The 24534-nt window shown below is 37.3% G+C and overlaps 1 protein-coding gene across 6 annotated transcripts in view; it reads left to right on the plus strand.

The window, feature by feature from the left end:
- The window catches only part of LDLRAD4 (low density lipoprotein receptor class A domain containing 4), a 280667-nt gene that overhangs the window by 59986 nt on the left and 196147 nt on the right, over positions 1-24534 (plus strand). Inside the window, exon 1 of one of the 6 annotated variants that reach the window (XM_077784476.1) lies at positions 4681-4701. The exons of 4 other annotated variants lie outside the window; for them this stretch is intronic. The gene's annotated coding sequence lies outside the window, so the exon portion shown is untranslated. Of the gene's footprint in view, positions 1-4680; positions 4702-8328; positions 8757-24534 lie in introns of those variants that run through there. One more of the 6 variants, XM_021527803.3, reaches the window with a different exon arrangement.

A 24534-nucleotide genomic window follows, 5' to 3' on the forward strand; every position in this document is an offset into this window, starting at 1 on the left:
CTTGGTAGCATATCTTGCAGTATTGCCTACCAAAATTTTATTTCATTTATCATAACTGTTTAAGTGATGGTGAGTAGATGCGTGTTTTCTTTCATCATTCCTTGGTTATTGTTCTCTGGTCTTCTTCAGTGCATTACTTGAAAGCTGTTTTAATATAATATAAATATTCTCATTAATGCATTCTTTTAATGACTCCAGGTCTAGATATATTTTTTTAGTAAATGTATTTTAGTTACAAGCATTTGTACCTATTTTTCCTTCTATTTCTCTGTAGCTACCTGAAATGTTATATGATGTCTTTTGGCTCTTTCTTGTGGTTTTGTGCTTAGAGCCATTTCAACTATCAATTTTCTGAACAGCAATTATCTTAAATCCACTTCAAACTACAATGAAGTTGATCACAGATTTGTCCAATTCCATATGAAGAAATTTTAAATTTTCTTAAATTCCTACTGGGCTTAGAGAAGGATGAACTGTACAGTGGCTGTGTTTGAGCTTTCTGTTTTCATTTTAGTTAGTAAATGTTATTTCCCCCCCAACATTTCCTCAAAATGTTTTCCAGTTTTGTTTTCCTGTGAGGTTGGTGATGGCCTGTTCTTAGCTTGCTGCCTTCATCTTTGACTGGAGTTGCTGGATGAATAACTGCTGAACTGAGAGCACTGCAGGCACAGCTTTTAGACAATACATATTTTTTAAATTCAGTCTCTTTCCCATTGATAAAATCATGATGAATTTGATTGGGAGAGTAATTAATTTTTATTTAATTAAGCTTTTTCCTCTGTGTCCTAGTGTCCCCTCCCCCCCTTAGGGAGAAGGCCTATAAATTAAAATAATAGTAGGGGCAACAGTACAGTTACAAGGTTTCTGTGTTTTTCTTCAGACTGCAGCACTTTGTCAAATATATGGTGCTTGAAGCTCATCAGGTAGGTTTGCACCTACAGCTGAAATATGGACTGGAATTTGAGTGGAAAATAGCATACCTTTCACTGGAGTGGAAGCCTGTTTATAGTGGGGGGTTAATGTTAATTTAGAACTGCTTTGGCCAGTCAGTTTTCTATGGGCAGAATGACTGCTCTGTTAGCTGTAGAAGAGAATGTGTGTGGAAAAGCTGAAGGAAAAAAGCTAATAATTTTCTGTGCCTGACCTCACAGAGAAATCTCTTCCTTCCCCCAAGCCAACCATGATAAAAGTCCCATAAATTTTTTTTCCACATGTTCTAGCTGTGTTTAAGCAGACAGTACAGAAGATTTGAAGCTGTAACAAGATACCTCTCATCCTTGAAGAGTGGGACTGAATTTCAGCCTGTTCTTTTCTGGATGTTTTCTTTTGGCTAGACATTAGAATTGTATTTGTTTGACTTTTTTTCCTCCACAGGATATCTGCTAGTGAAGGGTAAAGTTGTTGGATGTACATTTCAGCATTTAATTTTTTGGCTCAATGACCCATAGCTCCTTTTGTTGATGTTTTGGGGAGGGAGTAGATTAGTGTTAGTGTCTTATGTATGAGATAAACTCCTTCATCACTTAGTGCTCAAGCTTAAAGGTAAAGATACAGAAAAAAAGAAAATGGAACATTAGCTTGCAATATTTATTCTGAAATCGATTTATGCAGATTAAAGTTGCTTTCTCTATGTAACATTAGCCAAAATTTTATAATATAAACATGATTCTTTCTGACTGCAGAATTGAGTCAAATGTATCATACTGTGATACAGTGATATAAATGCCTTTTAAACAAAGTTAGATTTTATCATAGGAGGGTTGGTCATAAAAATGTTCAACTAAGTAGGTAAATTCTTGGTGCAATCCTTTGGGAAGCACAGTTACACTTGGGATACAGTCAGTTTGCCTCTGTTTGTAGACGAAATTCTTCTTCCTTGTTTAGTATCTGTTATTTAAGATGAACCTCTTGGGTTCTTAGTAATGCGTATTCCTGAAAAAGTCACATCCAGATTCACAAGTGTGTCTCAGTATTGTAACCATTAAACTAAATTCCTTATCCTCATACTTTAAAGAATGCCTGTTGTCTTGCCTTTTCAAGCAGTGAGCTATGTTGTGTCTTCAAGTTAACCAAAGTGTGACAGTGAAGCCAAAACTAATCTTTCCTCAGGAATGCCTTCCGTGTGCTTCAGAAAGTGGTGAAGGCAGTCAGACATTGACAAAAGTGCTCAGATCCAAGGGCTTGTAGTCCCAGTTTCTGCTCATTTGCTATGTTTAATAGAACAGGGAAGATAAAGAACAATTTTCTGTTACTAAAATTTGAAAGCTATATTTTAAAGCAGCTTGAAATATTTTTAATAATAATGAGCTAGGTCTGAGTCTAGTTTTACACCCGAAGCTCCTGCTACAAACTGGTTTAGAGTAACTGTAGATTGCTCTTTGTGATTTGAGCAGTGCGGGGAATTTTTGCATTGCGGGAATCCCCTGCTCAGATGACCAGGATTTAGTGGCCACCAGAGACACTGAGTGCAAAACTGGTCATTGGTTAAGGAGGAGAAATCTCTTACAGACTGCTCTGTGAGGCCTCAGATCAATTCATCAGCTCTTTCTTTTGCTGGGTTGCATCTGTGTGCAAAGGGTTATGTTACTCTTTCGACCAGATTGCCTCTCTTTGTATACCTGTGCTGACTGATTTCACCGGGGTTACTTCTGGTCAGTACAGATGTAAGGTGAGAAGCAAGGTTTCTGTTTACATTGTCAATGACATTTGATTTCTTTTTAAATTTCAGCATTCAGCTTGTATGTAGAATATAGACCAGTATTTTCTTAACATGCAAGGTAAGGAGGAAAAAGTTAAGATTACGAACTTTTCAGAATATAAGACTATAAGCAGGTCAAAGATTAATGTACTAACAGGTGAGGTGCTCTGGAAATTAGTCTCTTCCCTATACAGTGCTAGTTTTTACATGCTTATGAATTTTGGATTTGCAGAGGAGCTCGTGGATGTCCGTGAGAATGTCAGTGATGTTGTTTCACACTTCAGCTCTGTCCTACAAGGAAAGGCCATTGCAGTGTTCCTCCACCAACACTGCAGTGTTCCTCCTCTGGATATGTTAATGCACTGTGAAAGTGCACATCATGCCTGGATGGGCCCTGCTGATAAAATGCTGCCTGGAGATCTCGCAAAGTGCTAATGTGTCAAAGCACCCGCGAGCAGAGAGTGAATAATACTGCTTGGGAAAGGTCATGTCTGCTGGAGTTAGCTGCTGCATCCTTCTCGTGTGGGGCTGGACTCCACTCTGAAAAGTTCTGTTGTTTTTGCAATCTCAAAAATCCACAGTTTGATGGGTAGAATCAATAGGGCTGATAAAGTGTGTTAAATTAGACAGTGGGAAAGAAAAGCAAACGCTGAATGCTTTAAAGCCTTACTTAACTGGCTGCTCTTTGAGTTAGGATGGTTGTCTGATTTCAACTCTTGCCTTCTGCAGTGTTCCCCAAAGTGGGTTACCTGTTCTGGAATTGCCTTATTCTCATTTCCAGGCTTCCTGTGTTTCTTTACCTTCTTGTGAGGAAAACTTTTCCACTTCTTGCAATGATTCCTGGTAGTTACCTATGACCATTTGCCAAGCAAAGTTAGTAGTTACTCTCACTGGATGAACACATTAAAAAAACCAAACCAAAACAAAAAAGTCTACCTTTTAATTTTTTTAGATGTTACATTTTATAGTAGCATTTCACTCTTCCCCTGTTACTTAAAGCTTTTTGCTTTTTTCCTCTAAGGCTTTTAATATTTAATGTAATTAATAAAATATTGTGAGCATGGTGTACAATTGTGTACATAACATTAAATAACAGGTGCAACTAAAGTATAATCTCAGTTATACTCTTGCAATTTTATTTGGGAACTGGGTATTCTTAAACACTTTCCATCAAACATGTATATGTAAAACTTAAAATGTGTTAATATCTCTATAAAAAGGAAGAAAATCTTCAAACAACTTTTAGCTGTAACACTTGTCAGACTTGTCAACTATTTCTAGTGTCTTGCAGGACATTTGTGTTCATAGATAACCTCTCATCCTGGACTTAATTATTTACAAAAGTATGTGTTCATCATGCAGATTGTGTTATTTCAGACCTAAATCTCTGAGTTCCAGATGATCTGGCATTTTTTCTATTGTGAGGAAGAGACATTTCCTAATTAGAGAGGAAAAGGTTTATCGCTTCACTGTAGTTATGCAACTGCAGTCTGAAGCAGAGCTTTGCAAAGAGGAAATGCTCTTCCTCCTTTTGTTTCCTATTTTATTTCTCCGTGAATAACTGTTCCTTCACCCCACTTGGTTAGCTTAGAAGTTCTGATTCACCAGAATGGTCTGTTCTCTAAATGTTTGCTTAAAAAGGAAAAGCATTCTGAGTCTGCTTTTAGGAATATGTTTAAGTGTTCGTTCTTCTGTTCAACAAGTGTTTGCATTGCTAGGCATTTAAAGGATAGAGACGTCATCTTTCAAGCAAATCCTTCACTAATTGTTTCTATGAACCACGGTTGTTGTTTATTTAAATAAGGGAAGACACTGCCCAGCGTCACAGTGTTTTATTTGGCTTTGATTTTTCCATTCCTGCTGTCTGTTGAAGACTGATAGCTTGGGTAATTCCAAGTTTGATATCTTACCTTTACATTTTCTTGTCTGTTTCTCTTTGAAGCTCTCATTGACGTCACTGCTGCTGCTTCACTGATGAAATTAGCTTTGTTCTCAAACACAAAGTAGGTACTGGATCATTTATGTACTCTGTAAACTGCAAAGTGCCTGGCTTCCTATAGAACAGTCCTTCTTTGTGTATGTAAATGAATTGTAGGGCTCTCCCTCTATTGAAGAGAATTGTTAAGGTTGGGAAATGCCTCTAAGATCATATAATCCAGCTATTAACTCAGCACTGACAAGTCCACCACTAAACCATATCCTTAAGCAACACATCTACACATTTTTTTGAATACTTCCTGGGATGATGATTCAACCACTTCCCTGGAAAGCCAGTTCCAGTGCCTGACCACCCTTTTAGTGAAGAATTTTTTTCTTTATATCAAATCTAAACCTTCTCTGGTGCAACTGCTTAAAGTTGCAGCACCTTGCAGTTCTGTTGGGTCTGTGCTACATAAGGTCATTCTTACAATATTTGTCTAGCTTCAGCTGCCAAATGCTGCTTCCAATGCTCTTGAGTGCTTGTTTAGCATTTGTGCTCTGTCTTTGATGTCTTCTGTTATTAGAAAACCCAATGGAAGAGCCACCAGTATCTCCAGTGCTCTTATTTTCCACTGCTCTAAAACATCTGTTCTCTGGAGTTTGCAGGGAGTAATCCTGGGTCATGGATGCCTTGGGTTTCATCCAGCCTCAGCTGTTCTGAAGGATTGAGACTATGAGAGCAAAGGAAAGGCTTGATTTTGTCAACTCTTTAAATTTTATTTTTGTCTAAGAATACAATTTAAAAATCAAGTAGAACCAAAGCCCCTCTTTCTCCTAGGACTTGATGTCTCACTGAATGCACTGGGGCATAGAGACAGATAATTTATGTTACTTGTTGCCTGGTACACCAAAAATGGTGTATCACAAGTGACTATGTTGGACCATAGCTTTTAATCCCATGACAATTTGTTAAATGTGGTATTTTAAAATGTTTACAAATTTAGAACAGCAGCAAAATAAAACCTGACATTGGCTTATAGTAAAAGTAAATAAAGTATCTTCCTAACAGTATCCCATGTGGCTAGATATAATTTTTTTCCTAAATTCTTGTTATATGCTTTGTTGAAAAACTCAGTAAACTGTGCCACTTTGTTTCACTTGTTCAATGTTTGAAGAATGCTGTATAATAGGAATAAATTTGATTTAAAACCCAAAACCTGTAAAAAGTAGTACAGACTAGGTAACAGTCAGAACAAAGATCCTGAAAATAATTTGAATTTACAGAAGTAAATTGCAAATAAAATCTAAGGTAGTGTGGGTACATACGAGGTGGAAGTTACTATGATGGGTGTACAATTGACTAGATGGCAAGACCAAAAAAGAATAATTGGGTGTACTGAAAGTAAGACACTTCTACTTGGCATAGGCTATTTGGTCAGCTTGACTGTAGTCCAGGAGAACTTTACTCCCTGCAGTAATTGACTGATTTATGCTCTTAACTGGTCTCTCATACTATCAAGCTAAGCTATATGATTCTTTACCTACATGTGGGTTGTTTTTTTCCCCTTGCATTTCAGCAGCTTTCTCTTTTCATTCCAGTGTCCTTGTAATTCAGCATAGATTTTGTGTACATCTGGTAAATTATCTTCCCTCTTCTCTAAGCATTAGGATGGGGGGTTACTAGGGAAATGCAATGTATCTCTATTTGCTTTTGTTAAACAAAAGCCAACCTCAGTATTACATTTTCCTAGCAGTGCAGGCTGGGCAGTTGGATTGGCAGGAGGTCAGACAATAATATGCCACTTTATATTCTGGTTTATAGTCATGCACAAGTAACACAGGAATGATTTTTTAATGAATGGGCAAGCAATTGACAGTTACAATTGAGGCCTTCTTGTATTGATACCATATTAATTATCAGCTATGCATCTTTCAAAGAAAACACCATGCTAATTGATAGCCACCTTTTGTTTGTAAGGATTAATAATATAAAATTAATTGACTGCAGTGAGTATAGAAAGAGATGATCTATGTTAATCAATTATAAATGAAACCTTAATATTTGGTAAGTGACAGTGATCTCTGGAAATAATTTCTTAAAAGGAACATATTTTTGAGTAATAATTTTTTCCTAAACATTACCTTTGGGAATTGACTGATGCTAAAGATATTGAACATTTTTACCTTCTCTTTACCGATGGTTTTTTTTTTTTTTCCACTTTTTATCACTTAGCTAAATGGTAGACTTTTCCAGTGGTTTTTTGGGTGGAAAGTAGGGTTGAATTTAGGGGTGGTGGTGGAAAGAAAAATAGGATTAAATCATTATTTTGATGAAGTATTTTATTTCTAGACAGAACATTAATTTGTCTGATACATTAAGTGGCCACACCTACTTTTCCCGTCCTTTTTCTTCATGGAGATCTCTACTCTAGGCTCTGGTGACCTCCCTGGCCACCCTTTCACCACTGACCTCTGAGCCACCACACACACCTAGAGGTTTAAATGTGTCCTGCCTATGGAAGATGATATTTGTCCTCTCACAGTTTTTTTTTCAAGCCTCCTTGCTTTCTGAAGTGTGGGGGAAATTCTGGTAACATGTAGGCAGTAGCAGGTGAGGATTTATGAAGTGTCATTCAAAAGTAGCAGGAGGAGTTTGATGATGCTGTATAAGCCAGAAAGGAAATTTTCTGGGTTATGGAGGAATGGATTCTTTCAATTGAAGGGAGGGCATGCCTCAGCACACCTCAGCAGTGAGCATTAAGGACTAGATGTTTTAATCAAATAAATTTAAAAAAAGTACTTTTTTTTGACAGTTGTCACTTGTGTCTCTGTCACAATGTGTTTCTATGCCTTCCCTTCTGGGCTTGTGATGGAAGAGTGAGTTGATAGGCATCTACCTGCTGTTGACAAGATACACATTTTGAGTAAGGGAGGGCAAGGAGAAAAACATGCCCCTTTTTGTCAATTTTTGGTGCTGTTTAAGTGCTGTTTGACTTAGAGATCCCTGTAATGATGATACACTAATATGTTAAAGAGGAATGTCCTCATATCTCCTTTAAATGGAAGGTTTATTGTACTTGATTTGTTTGCTGTAGTTGTAAGCTCTCTGGAGTAATGATCTTTCTTATGTGGTTTGTCAAGTGCTGTGTTTATTCTTGATGTCCTGCAAATTGCTGTAAAAAAATAATATAGGGAGTAATGTAGCAGCACTTACCTCTTATTCTTTTTCTATATCCAATGTAATAAAATTATACAATTATGATTGAAGAAGATATGGAAGTAATGTAGTCTAAATGCTGTTTTTTCCAAGGAATTGAAAGGTGTTTGCCAACCTTTAAAGTAAAATACCTTTTTTTTAATTAAGTGAAGATAGATATGTACAGATGGGTTTGAAAAATTCTGCTTTTATGTAGCTATTAACCTAATTTTGAGGATGTTTTAAAATATTTAGTTAACATATCTTTAGAGTCAGTAATGTTTCAGCATGTACTCTTTAAAAGCTCTCTCATAGGTAGTTTGCTTCAGGTATTTATGAATATAGGAACCAAAGTAAGATTGATTGCAGTTACATAAAAAAGTAAGTATCTTAGAATCTGACCCAAGTTTTGTCTTTATTTTTTAATGATGAAAATAATGAGAATTTTTCCTATTTTGAAATGTAAATTATTGGTTTTAACAGTGGTTTTGGTAATATTTAGTGGTTTTTTTAAGACTTCAAATTGCAGACTCGGTGCATTATATGATAAATTTAATCCAAAGAAAGACTGGAAATTTGTTCTGAGACACCCTGATTATTTTATCCAGTGCCATGATTTTGAGAATTGCAACTTGTGCCTTTTAAAAGAGGGACATTTTTGATACATGGGGTGCCATGTATTGAACAGAGACTGATATTGAATGTCTGCTGCTGTTCTGCAGTAACGAATCCCCTTATGAATGGCTGTGGAAAGTGTAAAGGTTATTATCTCGTGTTTGTTTACTTTGTAAAGATAAGATTTCAGAGAAAATCGAAGGGTACTGTCTGAAATTCCCAGTCACTGCAGTTCCACGGAGAGCATCGATCCTTTCCTAGAGGTTGCTGGGTACTCATTGTCTCCCTGTTCATTATAGGCTGCTGCTGAAATCTCCAATATTTCAGGTTTGTGATTCTTTTATTGTTGTTTTGGCAGTTTGTCAAAATTAAATGGCTTAACCAAATCAATATGCTGTCTTGCTTGGTAACATCTGCATTTCACATGTCAAGGTATTTTGCATTTTGAATGCAGTCACAATGGAATGAGCCACAATGACTGCAAAAAGAGCCTTTTGACCCTCCAAATCCCTCTGACTGTAAGGAAACTTTCTGGAAAATAAACTTTGCTCAGTTATACAATCACAGCTTCCACTGAGCTCAGTGGCAATTGCACACATGTGCCCGTGGGTAGGAGTGAGTCGGTAAAGAATGGATGCAACAAGGTCAGAGACAGAATATAAGCTACAATGGTAATAAATTGTACTTAATTTAGAACAACTGTTTATGTATTTGTATTTATTGGTGAGACAGTTAATTGCATAGTAAGGAATAAAAAAAAAAACCTTCCTCTGTTGTGATGGCCTCTTTTTCCATGGGGTGACTAAGCTTTTCTCACCAATTTAAGTTGTGGTGATATGTGGATACATGTTTATCATTAGCTAAAATAACACAGCTGTTAAGACAAGGTTTATTGCCATACTTTTTCTGCATGCTAAGCGCATTCTGTGTACATGTCAAACAAAATGCCAATTTAATCGGCCCCCTCAGAGTTTCCGAAGGAGTGATGATGAAAGTTTGGCAAGTTTATTTGCACCGTTCTGTACAAAATCTGCACGGCCATTATCTCCAGACACTTCCAATATGAAAAATGCCAATGGTGTTTTTACATACTTAAGAGACTAATAAGCTACAGATGTCAAAACTGTAAAGTTGAATTATCTCAAGCATGTATGAATATAGCAATACAGGTTTTTTTAAATTTGTGTGGAGTTATTTTTAAGCTATATTTTAGTACCCAGGGCTGTTTGTACCATGTCTGAATGACCACTGATTTAGTGAAACTATTGCCATGCTATAATGAAAAATGAAAATGCCTTAATAAAAGTAGGAGTCATTAATTTGTTTTTAATTTGTTTGGAGCAAGAATGTAGAGGGAAGTAAACAAAAAAAAAAAGGCTTGGTTTAGAATTGTCTCTACATCATGGCCTGACACCCCAATAATGAGCACAGCAGATTGGCACATTCAAGTTGCCTGACATATCATACAGTCATGAAAAGCTGTCTGTCTGTCACAGAATAGATGGAATCCAGTGTAAATGGTCAGGATGTTCCCCTACTTCTGTTTCAGCAGCCAGTTTACTTTTTGCTTCATTTGACTTTCTACCCTCTGCAGCCACACTGTTATAGGAGCTATAGCTTTTCACAAATTAAAACTTTATTCTTTCCAGGCAACATCTAAAGTATTTAATAATGTACTTTATAATTACTTTATAATACTTTCATTTTTACTTCACATCAGATGACAGTTTGAAGTGCTCAGGCTGAGGGAAAGGGAAATTCAGGCTAACATTTTTCACAGAATCTATTTTGGGCATCAGCTCTGGGTGCCAAGCTTCAGAGGGAGGCTTTGACTTAAAGAGAAATCCTGTGCTTGTACCTTGTGCTCACTCAGGTTTGAACTACAGGATTCAGCACCTCTGTCAGGCTTTAAGTCTTGCAGACCGAGTACCCCAATTTAGTTATTCTTTTTGATAAACTGACTTATGTGGGCTGCCAGAGGTCAAATGAACCCACCCAGAATCAGGCAAGAAAAAGACTTGTCTGAATGCCCAGTTTTGTGCTTAACTTTCAAGACTGTCTTCTTGGGCCTCTCAGAAAATCTCTTCTTTACTGATAAGTCAGGAAATCTTTTAACCAGACCTGAACTAAATGTTTATGTCCCCCTTTTTAATGCTTTCCAGACTAAGAGTAATCTTAAAAATAGTGTTTCTCATGCATGAGTTCCTTAAAATTACTGCTTTTTTTTTTTTTCCTGGTCTTGTTTATTCAACCCAAATTAGTATTTAAAAAATAAGGAGGTAAATTACAGAGTACTTAAAAAACATGGATAATTTTGAAACCATGATTACGTGTTAATGCCAATGTGTCTCTAATCAATTAACTGTTTCCATTAAAAGTGAGGAATAACTCAATCAGGGCTACTGAGTTCACAGGACAACTGATGGACTTCCATGATTCCCCCATGAAGTGGATGATATTTTCATGAAGCCAAATGCAAATGTTTCCATTACAAGGTAATGGACAGCAATGACTGAACAGCATACTTAATTTTTACATTTTTTCTTTGTTAATCCCTGGTCAGGTAATTGCTCAAGGAATGCCAGCAAAAACAGCTATGTTATTCTCAAAGGAAAGGTAACCTACTGATATTTCAAATGTCACTCCTCCAAGACTATGAAACTAGTTTCCTCTGCATACAACAATATCCATCCTGGAAATTATTGATGTCAACCTACCTAATCACAGCAGCCAAGTGATGCAAAACCTTTTCCCAATTTTATTCTCCCATCCCTGCCCTAAATGTTACTGGGATTTCTGTGCTTGTTGTAAAGATTTTCTGTGAAAATGAAGTAATACAACTTAGGCACATTTGGAAAGAGGTTAATTTGTTTTCCATTGCTAGATGCTTTTCCATTCACATGTGACTAAATTCTTTGCTCCTGACAAGTTATATCTGAAAATTATTTGGACTGGGGATGGATATTAAAACAAGCAGACCAGGAAAAAAAAAAAAAAAACAAAAACAAAAAGAAATGTACAAAACATTAATTTCAAATTACTGGATTTAGCAGAGTTGAGGTGATAGTGTCCTGGTGTCGCATTAAGACTACAGTATGAAACAAAACCCTTCTTCAAGCAGCTTCAGAAAGCTTTCACTTCCCTGTAGTCAGTTTTAGTTTTGAAATCTTTGTACTTGTTTGCTGGCAGCTTTTTTTGTGACCTGAGAACTGGGGACATTGCTAGCAAGTAAATAGCAAGATTAGAAGAAAGAAACCTGTTTCATACTTTAACTAATGGGTATGTGACTGTGTATTGTGTTGTAAGCTTAAATTCTGACAGCAGGTAACAGTCAAGTACCTGTAATTTTTATTTATTGTAGTCTGAAAATGTGAAATGTGGGTGCTTTTAGTTACCTGGCACAGTTGTCTTTTGATGAAGAAGCCAGTTGTTTGCTCTTGCTGTTTTCTGCAGGAATAGAGAACTGATGTTTTAGCAGGGTGAAAAATAACAGGAGGGAATGGGGAAAATTATTTTAGGTATTGCTGTATGTGGTAGCAGGAGTGTTTGAGGTCAGTATTACTCAAGCAGTTGGCTGGTTAGATGGTGGCTGTGATGATTTTCTGCTCACAAACAACTTCTCTAGAAACCCTTTAATCACATCGCCCATAGGTATCCACAAGTTTTTATGCAGAAATATTCAGAGATGAATGCCTTATGACTGCCTTTAAAAGTACCTTTCACAGCCAAGAAATAACATGCTTTCATGCTCATGGTGTGATTTTTGGGGCTGTCCTGTGCAGGAGCTGGAGTGGATGATCCTTTTAGGTTTCTTCCAACTCAGGGTGTTTTTGGATACCATGATTCTGTAGGCATATTTGCTGGTGGATATAATCATAAGCACATATTTCTATGCCACTTGTTCATTGATACAAGTGATTTTCCTTTTTAGCCAATAGTAGTTTTGTAAAGTTACAGGCAGCCAGTTCTATGTCGCCACACAACACGTTCCTCTAAGAAAGACTTAGAGAGAGGTCTTAATCTTGTCTGGAGAGGGGACAAAGATCTCTTCTGCAGAGCATCGTGATTCATCTTGCTCTGCTCAGTGAGGCCAGCCAGATACTAGGAAGATGCTGAGCTGCTGAAAATTCTCCACATAAGCTTGTTTTCAGCTCCAAAAATGACTTCTCTGCTCCTTGATTAGGATATTGTTGTTCTTAGTCATCAGAGCCTAGGATCTCACCACGCACCTCTGCCATGTGTGTAAGAACACAACTTTGTGCTGGGGAAAATCTAGATGAAACATAAGTTTTGTTTAAGCGTTGGGAAGCCGTTAGTCATTCTTACCACTGCTGACTGCAAAGTATCATAAAATAGTATCCATTTCTTTTGAAAGCTCTCTGCCTTGCTTATACATTTGTTGACTTAGAGTGAAAAGCAGCTGTTGAGGACTTCAATGATTTTTGTCCTCTGGCAGCCTGGTGTCAGTTCAAGGAGGAGACAATCTTTTCAGCAGGTGAAAGAGGCTGCTAAAAGCTTATAGAGATTTTATGCTAGGCAATTTCTTCCAGGGCACTGGAGTTTTCCATCTTGCATATCAGCTGAAGAAAGCTGAAGAATAAGTGGATGGAGATGACCTATCAGAAAGATAAAGTTAAAAAACATAAAAAGGTTTCTAGGAGGTCCATGGGATCTTTCTGTGGGTCAGTGTACAGTGACTGCGTAAGCCCCAGGATTTTCATTTCAACTAGGCAGCATCCAATAGCACATTGCAACATCTCCTGGCCCTGGGCAATGGGGCAAGCATTACAGCCCCAACTGCGATGTTTTGTGTTGTGCATTGTGTAACTAGTCGAGAGGTACATCAACACTTAGTGATAGGTGCAGTGTGCCAGTAGATGGTCTCTGTTTCTTCAGGAGATACAAGTCTGCCGGTTTCCTTGGGCAGACCAGAGATAGAGTCATTGACATAATGTCTTAAGTTAGATCCTAGATCCCCAAAAGAGTTGTTTTCATGACACGAACTTCATCTGAAGGCAATGTCTTTGCAGAATTGATGGGAACAAGGGCCATTATGCTTCTTCATGTGTCCTCTCATGCAGCTTGAAGCACCTGATGTGATTTAGAGAAACTCAAATATAAGGAAATCATTATTGGGCATTTGAAGATGTTGAACCAAGATTTTGTGGTAAAGATGTGTCAGGTGGCTCAATCCTCATTAGTTTCTAATAAGTGCAGTTGTTACTGAGCACAGGACACGCTGTGGCTCAGAGCTTGGTGCTGGTCTTTCATGGCCTACCAGGAAGGGAGGATATGGGATCATAGTGCCTGGTAGGAGTTTAATGGAATTGTCATGCCAGATGCTTCTCAGTGAGAAAAGAAGCAACAACCCTTCTTGGGATTTGTGATCTCCATAGGTCAGCTCTGACAAGAATGCCACAAGTTGTCTTCTATTTTTGGTATTCCCTGAATTAGTAAGAAAATTATTGGCTCTTGGACTTTACCTAGTAACAGTGAATGCTTGAAATCATGTCTGAAAGCTCAAGAGGGGAACCTTGTCAGGATTTGCATTCTGCTTCACGTTTCTGTTATTTCAGTAGTGACCCCAAGAAGCCATAATTTTATAAGCAGAGAGTACATACCTGCTCTACATCTGTTCCTTCTTTTCATCTGTCTTCCAAAGCTCTTCTAATGTTGTTACAGTTACCTATCTTTTGTGTTGCTTGCTAGAAAGGTTGTGGTTCTCACTTGTCAGTTCAGGAGACAAAAGAATAGTAAAAAATCTTCTGTAGCTAGGAAGGTAATGTTAGTTGTGGTTTTTGATGGTATTACTTCTACTGCAGAGCATCTTACAGCCTCAGGCATTTGGATAATTTTGACTTTCCTCCTGAGCTCTCCAACCATTTTTATATTCTGCTGGAGCATCAGAGAGGCAGATTGGCCAAGACCCTATCCTTCAGTGGTCTGTTTTATCTGCAATTTATGAAACAGAAATGTATTTTTTGTTTTCTTCCTCACGCCAACTCTTTCAATAGCTTCAATATTAGAAACAAAAAAAGTAGTAACGTGCAGGGGATTCGGTGCTTACAGTTTTCTTAGCAAAATGTTCATTGCAAGTATCAAAGATGACAACAATTATCTTTGGTTCTGTAAGTGTATCTTTGAAATTAAACTTCAAAAGCATCAAGATGCATTGCTTTGTAACCATCAGTCCATCTGAAAATCTAGTAGTACTTGTCCATGTGGAAAGCAGAAAGTCTCTTCTGACTTTATGGTGGCTAGCAAAAGGTGATGCAAACCACTGTGATGTTCTCTAAAAGTCCTGAGACTTCAGTTCATCTGTAGTTCTCTCTGATTTACCTTAGCCCTGGGAATTTAGTGAGTGTTAGATGAGGGTTTAATGCCATCTGAAGGATGTGGAAGAATTAACTGTGGGAAGGTGCTTGTGTTTCTGGGATAGAGCCTGGGTTGCTCTGTGTTTGACAGAGTAGGTGCTCTGCAAGTAACTGCTCTGTTTTCTGACAGTAGTTTTTTGAGTAGATACAAATTGAGTGAATGCAGTGCAAGAAGGAATCTCACTGAACTGATTCTGAACTTCTAAAAAATACTGTTTGATAAAGCAAAGATGGTCTTGTAGATAAATTGTCTCAATAAAAAAGGGTAAGATAAAATAAGTTTAGAATTACTTTTAATGAGATGATTTGCAGCAGTGTCTTTACTTAAGTGTGTCTGTGAGTCTGCATTTCAGATTGAGGAACTAATGAAGCTGAAGATAATGTAGGCTTGTCCACTGGGTTTTGGATGGCAAATGATGTCTGAAAGGTGTGAAGTTCTATGATGCCAGGATTATTTTAAAGAAAAAAATTAAGTGTCCTGCAGCTGACCTCTTGTGCAATCATCAGTTTGTCATTGATCATGAGTACCAGCCAGCCATGTGGGAAGTGTTTCTAAAGGTTTTTGGTGTTCAAAAACTTAGAGTTATGGGTGTTATGTTTCAGAGATCTTTTAGTTTAAAACTAAAAAAAAATGGGACCATATACAATGGCAGAGTGAGAACAGTGGTGTGGTATTATTTTATGTTAGCATATTAAAATTAATATGAGACTGGAAATCTCATTATACCAGTAATTTCTGAATGTTGGAAGTTCAGTGTTGGTGAGGGAGAGAAGAAAAAAAATAATATGGGTGCTACAGCTCTCCATTTTCATCTCATGTAAGAACAACAGCCATGAAAATAATCCAGATTTCTGGAAAAGAAAGAATGTTTATTATAGAGATCCTCTAGCAGCTGAACAAAACAAACACCTATATATGGGATGGTTAATTAAACCAGTGTATTTGTGTTTATCCAAAATGGTCAGGATGAGGTCAGACCTAATTGAACGTTCTAGAGCTCCTTCACTTGTATCAGGGAATTCACTCTGTTCCAGACCTGAGTTTTAGTTTTTACTGGGTAGGTGTGACTTCCAGTGACTGCAGTGACCCAAGCAACTTGGGTTATTTGGCAAGAAACTCTAGTTTTCTTTTGTAGAAAGCAGTAGTCGTTACAGAAATGAGTCACGGTACCACAAATGGCAGAGCTCAAAACATTTTCAAACGTTAGACCTTATATAGTGAAAAGGAAAAAGCCTAGTTTAGAACCTTAAGAGGGAGAGCAATACCAAAGCAGTGATAAGCGAAACAAAAAATTAGGAAAGGCAGGTTGGTAGGTAAGTGTAGAAAAGGCAGATGAATCACTGAGTTGCTGAGAATGACAACGACTGTGTCATAGGAAATGCCTGCTCCATGAACAAAAGAATTAACAAGGTAGTAAATGTTGTAAACACGTCTTATATAAGACCTAGTGTTTCATGTTAAAGAAGGGATTATTATGATTGCTGTAATGATGTTTTCATGAAGAGGAAAGGGCTTTTTGAATAAAAATTTTGTCCAGTGCTTTAGTGCTGCAAGAAGAGACTTGATTGAAAAAATGCTTTTAATTTTGAAGTAGGAATTTGAGTCATCCTTTGAAAAAATTACTATGGTGATAGCAAATTAAGCAGAGTATTTGGGTTATTTATAAAGTTGAAGAGGCAGGTCACTTCAAACTGTAGAGAATAATAACAATTAAAGTGCTATAATATTAATTTTCCAAGTGTAAGCACTGTAGTGTGTGATAAGAAGAAGCTGCATGGTGAGATTAAGCTATATAAAGCTCTACATTAACTAGTGCAACCAGTAGGAAAGGCTACTGTTTACTCTTAGAGCATTTTTATTAATATATATTAAAATACTGTTTGTTTCCAGGTGGATGAATTGACTGAGACACTTGTCACAGTTTACCAAATTCTGTGTAAGCATAAATAAACAAATCCAATCAGTCAAGATCACTGCATCACAAAATATGCTTTATTTTGGCAAGTCTACTTCGTTTTAATTGCATATGGTCTAAAATGTGAACCCTAGGTCTAAAAAGCTTAGGAGAAATTTGAATTGGAGTTTAGACTTCACAGATTTTTTTTTTTTTCTTAGTTAGAAAATGCTTCCAGACTTCGGCCTGCCCCACATATTTATTCATGAGAAACAAGGCTTTTATATTAGGTGTTATATAAACACGTGTCAAAGACCCAGCATTATTTTTTATTGAGCTGCAAATAACATGTGCAGTTGGGAGTCAGTTTTTTATTTACTGATTGCTGCTGGCATGCTGCTCCCCAGGCTGAATAGGCAAGAGGGGGTCTGCACTGAGAGGAGCACACAAGCTTCCAACAAAGGGAAATATGGCCGGAAAATACTCGTCTGCTTTCTTCCTCTTTCTTTTCTTCTCAGTCTTCCTGATTGAAAGAGATTGTCTATGAGGTGCTTTCTCTAATGAGTAATTCCTTTAGGTTAAGTCTCCTTATTTGGTGCATGGCAAGGGACTCGGAGTCTAAAGGAACTTGTGGCCCTTGACAATGCTGGGAGAAGTTCACCACCTATCTACAAGGGCATTTGACAGCAAGGGCATCCTTTCTGAGGTACTTGTTGCTATAAAGCCCTTCCAGTCTTTGGTTCTTGGTGGGAATGCAGGGCTCGTTGACCTTTCATTTCACTGGAGTTCCTGTTTCATACTCTAAGCATCTGGAACTCTGCCATAGGCTTGAATAGGAATAATTGCCTTCATAAGCAGATTTTAGAAGTATAGGTCCTAGCCAGCATTGTAGACATTTTTCCTCAAAGAACAAGTAAAAAGTGCAAAAGCTGCACCTGGAATTTGAAAAAGAGACTTTGAATCTGACATAGAATTTCCTGGTGGAATATGGGTTGAAAAGCCTCTGAATTTGAGCTCAATTTGTCGGAAACCCAGGAATTTCTCAGGAGAGATAGTTGTTGCCATTTATAAATGCAGCTCTCCAAGTGCTTACTGTTTGCCATTTTTACCTTTTTATTTCAGGGTTCCCCCCCCCCCCGCCCCCCCCCAGTCTAGAGGAGACCAAAGGAATTTATGCTGCTGTAGTGCTTTCTGTACAAATTCTGCAAAGCTAGTTAAACTTTTTTGTCTTAGCATGATGTTGATGGCATAGTGAGCATAAATGAGGAAGCACATGAGAGTTTCACAACATATCAGGTTATAGAAATCACAATATTAACATGTAACACATTGGATTAATCAAATGGTTTTCCAGTGTGATGGACTTTCTGTGCTGATTACATTAACCTGTCTTCCAAATGTAGATAGGATACCCTGGTCCCTGTCTTGGTAGTTTTATGGTTTTACGTGATCAGTTATTTCTTAACTTTTTACTCAGGGGGCAATAATTTGTAATGTTACTCCTTTAAAGGCTGTCTCTGATCACTTTTTCTTAGAGCATTTGGCGCTATTTTTCACACTGCCTTTTCAGGTAATGTGCTTTCCTAAAAGGCAGTTGGAAAAATTTTGCTGGTTTCCCATTTTTCACTTGTGCTGTAGTTGCCAGGAAATTAGATGGGTAGTATGGACTTTTATAGTGCTTGATTTTTTTCCCTTGGCTTTATGTTGTATGATGATGTTTCATATTCAAATAGTAAAGAGAGGAAAATAATTCCAAGCTTTTTAAGATCACCCTCCTGTTCATTGGAAAGAGAAAGGGAAAATCTTCTGCATACATTGATGTGAATAGAGAATTTTCAGCACACCAAGTTCTTATTTTCTAATGTTTGCTTTTTAATCCTCAGTGAATTCCTGATTCAAAGTTTAGCGATGGGGAAAAACTTCTTGAGTGTTATTAAAGATAAATGATATTTATATTATTGAAAGGATGTGTTCAGTAACCTGTTAAAAACTGACATTTCCTCTGCCATGTACATTTTGTTGGTTTGTTCAATAGAGCACTTAAGTGACTTTTTATGCACTGGGATTTTCTCCAGCACTGAAGATGATTTTGTTCAATTGGATTTTTAAACATTTGAAGATTGGAATAAGAAAGGCAGCATTGTTTAGGGCTCTGACTGGGATTTTAAAAACAGGAACAACTCGTAGCATTCCTTATTAAATTTAATTAATTGCTGGTTGTGGGCAGTATGGCTGAGTTATTGTTACAGTGAGACCAGTAACTAACATAATTCAGATTTCTATAGTTCAGACCTTAGTTAGAGCTTTGCCTAAGAGTAATTTGATTATTTACTTTAAAAACAAAAAGTTTTTCTTTTATTTTAAAAGGGCATTGAAGAGCATCTCACTTGTAGATTTATAAAGATTTTGGTGTTTCTATTGGCTAAATTTTCTGTAAGAAGTCAGGTTTATTAGCAATTTAAAAAATCTTTACTATTTGGTACCTGCTTAATAGTGAGATACATGCCATTAATTTGATCTCAGTCTGTTTTCTGTTGCACAGATGTTTGCATTGCAAAAATCATTATTGTCTGTTGGTAATCAGTGCTCCTATTGGAAAAGCCAATATAGGAGTGGGGAGCTAAATGGGTGTCTGATGTCTCATCTTATTCTACAGATAGTCTTTCCAGCTGAGCAATAAAGGGGGCTGCATGAGGAAAGGCACCTTTGGTGCATCTGAGATGTCTGTTCCACGGCTAAAGGGAATTCTCCAGCCTGACCATTCACTCGCTCAGCACCAAACCTTTCTGCAGTGAATAATTATTTTTAATGAATAGCACAGGGAGTTAAATCCTTATGAGTTTGTTATTTCTCAAGTGAACTCAAAGTCTGTTTCCATAGTGAATGTGAAGTTGTAATTTGTGATAGGAGTTTGAAGTAATGTAATTGTGCAAACCTTTTTATGCTCAGATGAAACATGCCAAATGTTTTAGAAAGGTTTGCATTTGATTATGAGAAAATAAAGCTTAGGAGTTCACTGTGATCCTTGGCTAAAACTAAATATACACAGTGCTACCCTAAGTCTTAGTGTATTTAAGTAGGCGTGCTTGGAAAATGCATAAAATGGAAGATCTACTGATTTCTTCAAGCTCTGTCCTCATTGTATAAAGCATAATGCTCTTGGGTTTACCTATAAAATTATGAAATGAATACACATTATGAGTCCCCTGGGTAAAATTTTGCTCAGAGTAAAATTATTAGTATAATTCCCATTGAATGAGGTGAGAGCAGAATTTCACTGACACATGGGACACTTAAAATCCAGTGCAAGGCTAAAAAATAAACCAAACCCCTAATTCATATTTGAAAAGTATATAGTACATCTGTCTCATAAACTTTACATACTTATTAAAAAAAAATTTATTTACTCTTCTTCAAACTAAGTCACATCTCTCTCCAGACAATACTACTAAGTTAAATCAGAGTGAGTTTTATAGAAATTAATGCTCACTGTATTCAATTATCAATTGTTTTTATTGATGATGCACTAATAAACACCCCTCCAGTTTGACAACCTTTTTATGTGCATTTACGTTTCCTTTAAAAAGAATCAGTCTCTTGGCACAAAGTATTAGAAGTGTTAGTTCCTAAATAGAGGAGCTCTTCATATTATCCCTATTCAAGTAACCACATATTGTAAAACAAAGGCCTTCCTTGTGTTTAGTCTTTAAGTGACTAGGCAAGATAGATTTTTGGTTTTAGTTCATGCTATATTATGATTCATAAAAAAACTTACAAAACCAAAGTGGAGGTGCTGCCTACATTGTTATCTTGTTTTGATGAAAGCAGAGCTATTAGCTCTCATACTTTGCATGGAGGGATTATTGAGGAGCAGAAGCCAACCCATGATGAAGACTGCAGCACTAAAAGAAATCCCTTACAGCTTTTTCCTAAGCTCTGGACTTAAAAACTCCCTGGGACAAAACACAAGCTCTGCCACAGGTTGGCCCTGGAGAGGCAGGGAGGAGCAGTGTGCTTGTAGGACCTTCACCTTCACAGTCACCACTACTCAGAGAGATGTGCTTTGAGCCTGAAAATCATCAATCCTTATCACTCTTAAGGAGGACAGAGCAGTGGGGAGTGCTGTGTCCAGCTGGGATGGAGTTACTAGCATAGCTGGAACACATGCTGGGGAAAGGGGAAAGGAGCAACTGTCCCAAAAGTGGTCCCAGTGGTATCTGGACCAAATCTGCAGAGAGACCTGTGTGAGCCCATGAAGAGGAGTGAAGGGTGCAAGCCCACTCTGTGGATGGTGGGGGTGGAAGGAGGCCCTGACTCCCTGTCTCCTCTGCTGAGTGCACAGCTGCTCCAAGGGCAGGGTGAGAAAGTCCTCATGGATTTTCCCCTGTTTTCTTAATGAAAGGATTAAAACCATTTCTCATAAGGAAAAACTAGAGAGGCTGAAGTTTCCTGAGGAAAATGCAGCAGCTTGATCATCTTAGAAGGCTAGAAAGCAATGCTTATTATGATAATTTCTGTTGTTCATCACTACTTGGGGAAATTGCTCTTACTGGGCATTGTCCTGTAGTTTTTGGCAAAAGGTATTTGCCTTGGCTGTTACAAACCATTTTGGCTTGGTTCTTTCTCTCCATTCTTGCCTTACCTTCATCTCTGCTACTCCTTTCATAATTTATCTAAAACAGCTTTCCACAAACCCTGAGAGATCATACCCTTCAAAGCTGAATTGTATTTCTTAACTCTCCTACTCTGCCTGGAGAGCTGTCAGGAGGTGGTTTTACATTTGGAGCAAAGATGGCTTCTTTCACCTCAGTAAGTATTCTAGTTGCCTCTAGGCAATTTCAGATGGTCTTTATCTTTTGTAACATACTCACTAGTATGTTTTATTTTAAGTTCTTATTTGTAGTTTTTCTATAGTTTGGAGATAGCCAGAGGCTGTACCCTCCAAAAGAAAAAAAAATATTTTCATCCTCCTTAACATGAAGAAACTTGCTCTGTTCACTGCATTTGACTTAATGTCATGAGCTTAAAAACCTGAAAGCTGTTAATCAGACCTCTGGCTTATTAACAAGTCAAATTTAGGTGGTAGCATTATGTAGTTAGGAACTGCATGTAGTAGAGTTTTCTATTGAACATTTAGTTATGACTTCCCTGGTTGATATATTGATTGGTTTGAGATTCTTTAGTTTTTATCCCTCATATTTGCCAAGAACTGCTTGGCTATGAATGCTAAAAGCCTGACCAATCAGTTTGTTAAAAATATGCCTCATAAAGTAGGAATTTCTCTTTTCTGTGTGCTAAGGTTTATTTTTGACCTTAAGGAGGGCTAGCAAGGCGATTTCTGCATTTTAGTGTCCTCCTATTTTTTGTTTCTGGCAAACCATAGGAGGTTTAAGAAATACTTTTGCTCCAGCCCATGCCCTACTCAGATTCCCTTTTCCCAGTCTGGCTGGAGTGGACAGTATGAGGCAGAGTCACTGAGGTTGATTGACTTTGGTCAGTTTTTCACCTGTTTTTGGTGGAACTCTTTCTGCTGTAGCAGTGCTCTCTTATGACTAACCTCACGAGAAGACAGCTCAAGAAGAGAAAAAACTATTTGCCCTTTCTTTTGACAAGCTGTGGAGGATCCTGTTTCCCCCACTTTTTCTAAGTAGAACAAATTCACATGTTGAAATTTTAAAATTTGTTGTCTTTGGTTAGTGGACTCTGCATTAATTTTGTTGTCATGCCGACACCATGGAATCATGACAGCATCTGTGTCTGCCTTCACCCTACAAGCAGGCAGAAGCTGTCAAGCCTGCATTATCTCCTACTCCTGTTCTGGGAGAGTGGAAGATAGAGTGCCTACAATGTGGTTGATAACCACGGTGCTCTTGGTGATAGCTCCTGAAAGTGCTCTGACAGTACTCTGGAGCTTGTTTTACATCCACATCCTTTGGGAACAAAGAACTACCCTCTTACCACATTAAATTAATTTTAACAATGCTTTTGCATAGCCTTGTAATAGATTACATTAGTGTACAATACGTTAGTGTTCTTCCTTCTATGTTTTTTTCTTCTTGGAAACATCTCTGGGGAAGCCTCCTCTTTTGAGGTTTGAAGATCTCCTTGAATGTCCCAAGTAGACAGGAACAGGCTTTTAAACTCAGAGATTTTGAATCTTTCACATACATATTTTACACATACAAGGAAATGCATCAGATTTAATTGTAAACAGATCATGGACTCTTGGTGTGTGTTTGGATGGGTTGTGTGTGTTCATATAAGAGTAATGTCTTGGTTACTACCTTGCTTACTGCCTAAGGATTTGCACTCATACTCTTGGCATTCGTTTTTCTGTATTATTAATGAAAGTTTTTGCTATTAGGAGAAATACTTCTTGTAGAAGTTTTCCAGGGAATCTTCAGGGTTCCAAAGTGAGAAGGGAATGTCTGTGAATTATACACATGCATGTACTGTAAAACAACTTTGTGTAATCTAACTACTGTTCTTTATTAAATATTTATTATTGTATGATTGTTTTCAGCTGCACATTATTTCACATGTCTTTAACTTTTGGACTGAAGTTTTCCATGCTGGCTGCCTGTATTTCGGTGTGTTTTATTTTAGTCAGAATGGCTCCATGGTTTACAATAATGGCATTAATATAAAGCATGTTTTGCATTTGTAAAAATGAAATACTCTGGCAAACATTTTTTGAGAAGCTTATGGTTCTTGCTGATTTAGAAATTGGGCAGAAATTTAGTTTTTGCTTCTGAACTTTCCAGTCCTACCAGTAAATACATAGCATTCCTTGTCTCATCTAAGTGTACCCACATCTAACTGATGCAATAACGAATTCTGTTAAAAGCCCCTGAGGGGGTACATGGAGGCAGTATTCTGAGGACAAGGAAAAAAAGCATTATCAGACATTCATATTTAATTTCTGAAAGCATTTTTGTCCTGGACTCTGAGAAAAGCACAAATTGTGTAAAATAAGCACTGTGCTGGGGAGTACTGAGAAGACATAGTCAATACAAAAAAGTCTGAGCTTCTGGACTGCTGGGCTCCAGGAACAGCAGGACTTGGGTTGTCTTAAGTTCTGCTGCAACACCTGTCAGTTTGATTAGCTTAGTGCATATTCCCAAATAGACTTGGGATGACACGATCATTTTTGGGAACATGATTTGCACATCTTAATAATGTTCTCTGTACTGTGCCTTCATGGGTTTGGTCAGAAAGAGAAATATTTCATGATGCTTTCATCAACATGAGATTGATGTGACTCCACTGTTTGAAAGTATCAGAGCTCATGGAGAAATTCTGCAAGCCTTATCAGACTCAAACTAGAGAAAGGCCACCTTTTAAGTTTTTGTTTATATTTCTTGATCATAAAGAGATTAAGATTTCTTAATTTTTTGAATTGATTAACTGTGCTTTCTTGAGTATACAAGGATTTGGGAAGAAATAGAGGAAAAATTTCTTTGCATTTACGTGTCTTTAAAATAATTCAGTGAGATTTCATAGTTAAAAATGAGTTAATATTCTGACAATATGAATTAAACATCATCATACTTAAGCAATCATTTATTTGCTTAGGGAGTTGGGTTATAGAACTAATTGAGTAAATAAATTCTGTTCAAATGAAATGGAAGTTTAAATAATGCTTTTTACTGTATAAGAAAAATGAAAAATCTTATATGCCTTTGATGGTCCAGCAAACCTGCATGTGCATTTTGTCCCTTCTCGTACCCCATTTGGGAGAAATCCAACATGGCTAATGTGTTGGGATGCAGCATTGAGAAAAAAAAAATGTAAGAGTGTTGACAGGCAGTATTTGTTAACAAAGTGAAGCATGAT

Source organism: Lonchura striata, chromosome 1, assembly GCF_046129695.1.
Source record: "Lonchura striata isolate bLonStr1 chromosome 1, bLonStr1.mat, whole genome shotgun sequence".
NCBI lineage: Eukaryota > Metazoa > Chordata > Aves > Passeriformes > Estrildidae > Lonchura > Lonchura striata.